Source organism: Macrobrachium rosenbergii, chromosome 16 (genome assembly GCF_040412425.1).
Source record: "Macrobrachium rosenbergii isolate ZJJX-2024 chromosome 16, ASM4041242v1, whole genome shotgun sequence".
Lineage (NCBI taxonomy): Eukaryota > Metazoa > Arthropoda > Malacostraca > Decapoda > Palaemonidae > Macrobrachium > Macrobrachium rosenbergii.
In genome coordinates, this window is record NC_089756.1 from 23,788,018 (window position 1) to 23,795,517 (window position 7,500).

The following is a 7,500-nucleotide window of genomic DNA, read 5'->3' on the forward strand; positions in this document are numbered from 1 at the left end:
TCATTCACAGAAATGCTAAACAGACCGTGCTTTTAACTAATTTACATCATGATAAAAGATATTAAATGTACTTAAACGAGGTATATGTATTACATATATTTACCGAAACAGCATATCATTTTAATGTTCTCTCCGTGTGTAATATATATATATATATATATATATATATATATATATATATATATATATAATAATATACAGTATATATATAATAGTATATAAGTATATAATATATATGTATATATATATATATATATATATATATATATATATATATATATATATATATATATATTTACTGTATATACTCGTATACATATATATTTTTATATATTTAAATAGACATTTTATATATACATATATATATACTATATGTGTGTTCATATATATATATATATATATATATATATATATATATATATATATATATATATATATATATATATTTGCATATTTAAACAATATATATATATATATATATATATATATATATATATATATATATATATATATATATATATATAAAAAGGCATCAGAAGAGACGTCTTACAGCATTTCATCTATTTTTTTCAGCAGCGTTTCGAGGCCTAGTCTCATCATCAAGCTGAGACATACAAACACCAAATAATATAAAACTGACTCGACTAATTGACATAAAAGGTAATTTATTTATAATGAAACTAAAAACTAAAAGGGAAATGCAAAGTACTTTTGAAGGGGTAGGAGGGAAGACGAGGAACATCCACAAGACACGTAGGTTAAAAGTAAGCTCATGCCAAAAAGAGAGGGGTGGCTGTCGTTTGACTGTTTAACTCAGGAATTACTTGTTTAATAAAAGTGATCCATAGATCGCAAGCTGTTGTGGGGAAGAGGCCCTAGTAAGAATTTTGAACTGTTCATACTGGATGTTAAATTTACATTTATTGGTCATGGTTCCGTATATAAGAGTATTCTGGAGCCGCCAATCGAACTCCAGTGCGAAAACTGACACCCCTCTGAGGAGCCTACGAGAGGATCCAACATATTTTCCCCGATTACATCGGGGACAAGTAAATAAACAGACCGCATTTGATGCCAATAGGATCAAATTTTAACTATGTTGAAGAGACCCGATCTCCAGGGGATTTGTTGTTGTTAGTTGCCATTTTAGGGCAGGGGCAAGTTGATTTATTAGCTATCTAATTTTGTTAAAGAAAGAATTATTCTGAATATAGGGAAGACTTGCATAAAAATAGTTTCCTAGGAACAGTAGGGAAGTTCACCTTGGGTATAATCTTACCATTAAATGTAAAAAAAAAAAGGTTTGTTAGGAAAATTGTTAACAAAATTAGAAAGCTAATAAAACAACATGCCCCTGCCCTAAAATGGCAACTAATAATAACAAACCCCCCAACTATCGGGCCTCACTTCAAATAAAGATGAACTTGACCTCCTACTGACATCAAACGCAGCCTTTTATTTACTTGCCCCGATGTAATCGGGGAAAATATGTCGGATCCTCTCATAGGCTCCTCAAAGTTCGCACTGATTGCCATAGGAGTGTCAGTTATCGCACTGGAGTTCGATTGGCATCTTGAATACTCTAATATACAGAACAATGCCAATAAATGTAAATCTAACATCTAATATAAACAATTCAAAATTCTTACTAGGGGATTTTCCCGACAACAGCTTGCGATCTATGAATCGCTTTTTATTAAAAAAGTAGTTCCCGAGTTAAACAGTCAAACGACCGCCACCCCTGTCTTCTTGGCGTGAGCTTACTTTTAACCAACGTATATCTTGTGGCTGTCCTCGTCTTCCCTCCTATTCCTGGAAAGGTACTTTGCATTTCCCTTTTAGTTTTTTAGTTTCTTTTTAAATAAACTATCTTTTATAATGTCAGTTAGTCGAGTCAGTTTTATATTATTTGATGTTTGTATGTTTCAGCTTGATGATGAGGCTATAGAGGCCTCGGAACGTTGCCTAAATACATAGATGAAATGCTGTAAGACGTCTCCTTCTGATGTCCTTAGGTGTGTGTGTGTGTGTGTGTGTGTGTGTGTGTGTGTGTGTATGTATGTATGTATGTATGTATGTATGTATGTATTATATATATATATAAATAAATATATATATATATATATATATATATATATATATATATAAAATGCACATAAGAGCGAGAAAAATATTTGACTTCATAAGTTATTTCTGTAAAATACATTTAAGAAATATAAATGTGTATATAAAAATAGATAGAAAAAAACAGAGACAGCTCATTTACCTACCTTAGCAAGGACGTACGTTCGATCCCGGCCTGCGTCGCCAGTCGACCAATCTGTAAATGGGTAAAAACTTGGAGTCAAAAGAAGTGCATGAGGCTTGGAACCTCCTACATAATGACCTTCTAAGAGTCAGCAGGTCAACACCCTTTGTGGGTCCCCCTTTCTCAGGGGAAAACAGTCGCATGGAAAAAAACTATATATATATATATATATATATATATATATATATATATATATATATATATATATATATATATATATATATATATATTATATATTATATATATATATACAGTATATATAGTTTAAATAGATCACTGCGTTGTTATGAACTTATAAAGGAACTTGGTAAACAACATTATGTCCTACATCTGCAGTTCGTTCACCACTTTAGAAGCTGTGACCAGCTTATATGAAGAGAGCAGAAGAAAAATAAAGCAATAAATATATATATATATATATATATATATATATATATATATATATATATATATATATACATATACTCGTATATATGTATATACAGTATATATATATATATATATATATATATATATATATATATATATATATATATATATATAATTTTAAATAATGCAACATAAACATATATATAAATATATATAACTAATACATAGTATATATATGTATATACAATTATATACAGTATATATGCTGTATAATATTATATATATTATATATATGTATATATACACAAATTATCAAGCCATAAATAACGTTTAATATCCATTCACTATATCGATGTGTTGTTTCCAATGAGTTAATGTACCAGCCAGTTATCCTGGTGGAGATAGGTCGATACCGATTTCAATACAGAACCTGAATTCGACAGGCATAAGAATAGCAGAAATGATATAAACTTCTATGTCTCCTAATAAATAGTCTTTTGGTTAATGCCACCAACTATTGATGTTTCTAAACCAGGCAACGGTTCGAATCCTACCGGGGACGAAGCATTTAACTATCGTAATTACTGGGGCGCAAGTTATTCCAATATAGTAGAATTGGATAAGAAAGAATAATTGCGATCATAAAATATAATGTAAATATATATATATATATATATATATATATATATATATATATATAATTTATAGTATATATATATATATATATATATATATATATATATATATATATATATATATATATATGTGTGTGTGTGTGTGTGTGTGTTCAAACATTATAAAAATACCTTTATGTTGAATTCACATTAAGTTGACAATATATAGCACCCAAAAATTATATATATATATATATATATATATATATATATATATATATATATATATATATATATATATATATATATATATATATATATATATATATATACATAGGTATATATAGATTTATATTTATATATGTATACATACATATATATATGCATATATATATATATATAAATATAAAATATATATATATATATACATATACAATGTGTGTGTATATATATATATATATATATATATATATATATATATATATGTATATATATGTGCGTGTGTAATTGTAATAGCCACAATGCTCCCTTAACGTCACAATTCTTCCCGCTCTTTTGGATACGCTTGTCAGTACAAAGCCCCGACATCCAAAGCGCAAGAAATTTGAAGCAGTTTTGATATACGGTAGCGGGAAACGAACCCGCGTTCGCGTGAGTTTGTGCGTGTGTGTGTGTGTGTGTGTGTGTGTGTGTGTGTGTGTGTTCAAATATCATGACAAATACCTTTGTGCTAAATTTACATTAACTGGAGGATACCTTGCACCCTAATGGAATTACAGATAAGTGCTTCTAGTCTTGCTAGGATTTGAACATATGCCTTTTCGATTTGATGCAATGTTAATAGTAACTAATATATTTGAATTCTGACCCCACTTATCAACTCCCCTTTGGTATCAGTCATATGTGGCTCAATGTTTCAAAGCATAAAAAAATCATATGAATTACTGACAATATATATATATATATATATATATATATATATATATATATATATATATATATATTCATATATATATATAATTTTTCTAAGAGAAGGTGACGCCAGAAGAGTAAGCCCTCGTATTCGCAACAAGGCTTCAAAAATGAAGTTTCCGACACGAGCTGGCGCTAGTATCCATTCAGAACTGGGTCAACTTGTAGGCAGCAAGCATGGAATCGAACCGCTAACCTTGCACCTCAGAGTTTTGTCACTAAACTAAGGTACCTTATTCAAATGTGTGTGTGGCTGATAGAGTATACATCTTTATTATTAGCACTCGCTATTCTGAATTTATATGTATATAACTATACATACAAATCTCCAACCTTACTCATTTTCATTTTAGTGCCAGTGTTTTGGAATAAGGCTGCTATCCCTAGGCCCTTCTATGTCTTGGCTGAGACCCCCACATTCGACTAACTACCTGGCACATGACTCACTGCCTATGTCAACATAGGCCCTCTGATTATCTCCCCACCCCTCAACAGAACACCCACCTAGCCGGCACAGAGTCATCTATAGGGTCTCCCAATGGTGGGGAGAGATCACACACCTCTGATATATATATATATATATATATATATATATATATATATATATATATATATATATGTGTGTGTGTGTGTGTGTGTGTGTGTGTGTGTGTGTGTATTATATAAAATACATATAAATCTAATAAGTTAATCCGTTCCTCCATTCCATATATGTATCCCTGTTAACCGGGCCTTTTATTGCACAGAAGAGAGAAAGAGAGTGGAAAAACTATTAGTTTTTGTTCCCGTGTTTAGTCTATTAAAGAAAACGATTTCTGGACCTTTTCCCTTTCTCTCCCGTTATTTGTTTTTGCCGTCATTCACCGTCGCCTCTTTTCTCCATTACCAAGATTGGATGCTGGCTCTAGATTCCATGCCTTTATGACCTAGTCCATCTCGGACCGTTTTTTCACCTTCCTTGCTCTTCCTCCCCATTGTTTTATTTCTCTCTCTCTCTCTCTCTCTCTCTCTCTCTCTCTCTCTCTCTCTCTCTCTCTCTCTCTCTCTCTGCCTGTGTCTCTCGTTCTTTGTTTTTCTCTCCTCTTTTTGTCTTTCTTTTGCTTGTCTCTTCGAGAATTAGTTTTCTCCCACCTCTCCCTCTTTGTTGTCTTATCTCTCTCTCTCTCTTCCTCTTTCTCCCTCTACTGCCTTTGTTTTGCTTGTTTGCTTTTATCTCCGTGAGTAACATCAACACAAACCAACCAACCCCCCCCAACCAACCATTATCCCACCCTGACCTTAAACCTTTCATTTTCGCTGTTCGTTTTGTTGTTGTTGTAATCTACTTCCTTATTGTGCACCTCTTTCATCTCTGGATTATGTGGGTCTTCTCTCCTTTGTTTCACCGGGATGTTCTCCCTAATTGGTCGAGTGTTATTTTTTCTTCTGCTTTTGTGTCCCGTTCTTTTTAGTTCTTTTTCTGCCGTCTCTTTCTCTCCCGAGGCCGCAAGGAATGCATCTATGCAACGAAACGATCTCGATTTCGCTTTGCGTTTCTAATCTCTTTTCGGTTTCCGGCGCATTTTCGCGTGAGGCTGCATATTAATATAGGAACCCTCTGCTTGATGGTCGCCATTGTATTTTCATGAATGAGACAACGTGCAGTAGTTTATTCGTTAAGTGTCTAGGTATTCGGCGTCAAGGATTTTGTTTCTGCGACCCTTCGTGTTCAATAGGAATCGTCAAGTTAAGCAATTTTAGATCGGCGTGTCGTTAGTTCCTATAGGGTACTCAGTAATTGCTCCGCCTAATGGAAAAACTTACTGTCAGTGTCTTCACTGAACTAAGAGATATTGTATCAAGTCATATTTCTTACAGTAATACGGTGGAGCATTATTATTATTATTATTGATAAGAGATTCACAATTTCGTGAAAAACAATCTGTGTAATAAAAAAACCCACAATTATATGGTAAATATATTACTATGTAAAATAAACCAAAGACTTTCGAACACTTGAACGGTGTTCCTCATCAGTGCTAAAGCTAAAATGTGGTGGTGGAGGTGTGTTTCAGTCAACTTGGCGGTTCCTACTGAACACGAAGGGTTGCAGAAACAAAATCCTTGACGCTGAATACATATACACTTAGCTTTAGCACAGATGAGGAACACCGTTCAAGAGTTCGAAAGTCTTTCGTTTATTTTACATAGTAATATATTTACTATATAATTGTGGATTTTTATTACACAGATTATTATTATTATTATTATTATTATTATTATTATTATTATTATTATTATTATTATATTCAGAAGATAAACCCTATTCATATGGAACAAGCCCACCAAAGGGGCCACTGACTTGAAATTCAAGCTTCCAAAGAATATGTTGCTAATTAGGAAGTAAGCGAAGGTAAAAGTACAGAAAGAAGAGATCTCACTTATCAAAAAGAAAAACATAAATTAATTAATTAATATATAGATAAAAATGTATTAAAATGCAAGAAGAATAGCATCAAGGTAGTACTGCATTGCATCTTCGCTTGAACTTCTGAAGTTCCAATTGCACGACATCCTCTGAGGGGAGGTTGTTCCACAGTCCAACGGTGTGAGGAATACAGGAACTCGGGAACTTAGAAGTTCGACAGCGAGGCACATCTATTATATGTTTGCTGTTCCAGCAGATCTAGTTTCTTTCTCTCGGCAGATAAAGGGGATCAGGGATCAATTGTGAATAGGAAAGTCTCTATTAAAATGCAACTTATGAAAAAGGTACAAACAAGAGACCATCCGTCGATGGTCCAAGTCATAACTGCTGATATTAGGGAACAGAAACCTACCACCACGAACCATTCTTCAAAAAGAGATAAATCTCTGGCAGAAGCAGATATCCACACCGGAGAACAGTATTCCAGGAAAGGAAGAACAAATGACCTAAAACAGGCTGCACTAACTGTATCATCATATAAATATATGAGGTCTACGAACAATGCCTAACTTTTCAAAAGTGTCATTTGCAGAAATTTATTGGATGTTTTTCAAAGTAAGATGTAAATCAAAACATGTGCTTCAGAATAGTTACAGCTTCAAACTCATTCAGCAAAGTCCCGTCCACCTAAAGGGGAGGATGGGGTGGGAAATCTGTACGAGATCTGCTAATCAACGATGTTTTCGTTTTACCGGATACCGGCAGAAAAAGTAAAACTTTTTGGATTTAATGATGAAAAAATTAATGTATTTAAACACAACACACAAAAA

General features: G+C 32.5%; 2 long non-coding RNA genes across 2 annotated transcripts in view; one reads left to right on the forward strand and one right to left on the reverse strand.

Annotated features, from left to right (window-relative positions):
• Positions 1–7,500, reverse strand: part of LOC136847196 (uncharacterized) — a 282,989-nt gene that overhangs the window by 152,258 nt on the left and 123,231 nt on the right. The window contains exon 4 of the long non-coding RNA XR_010855653.1: positions 2,271–2,320. This is a non-coding gene — a long non-coding RNA (uncharacterized lncRNA). The remainder of the gene's footprint in view (positions 1–2,270; positions 2,321–7,500) is intronic.
• Positions 1–7,500, forward strand: part of LOC136847195 (uncharacterized) — a 157,492-nt gene that overhangs the window by 45,427 nt on the left and 104,565 nt on the right. The gene's annotated exons all lie outside the window — the stretch shown is intronic.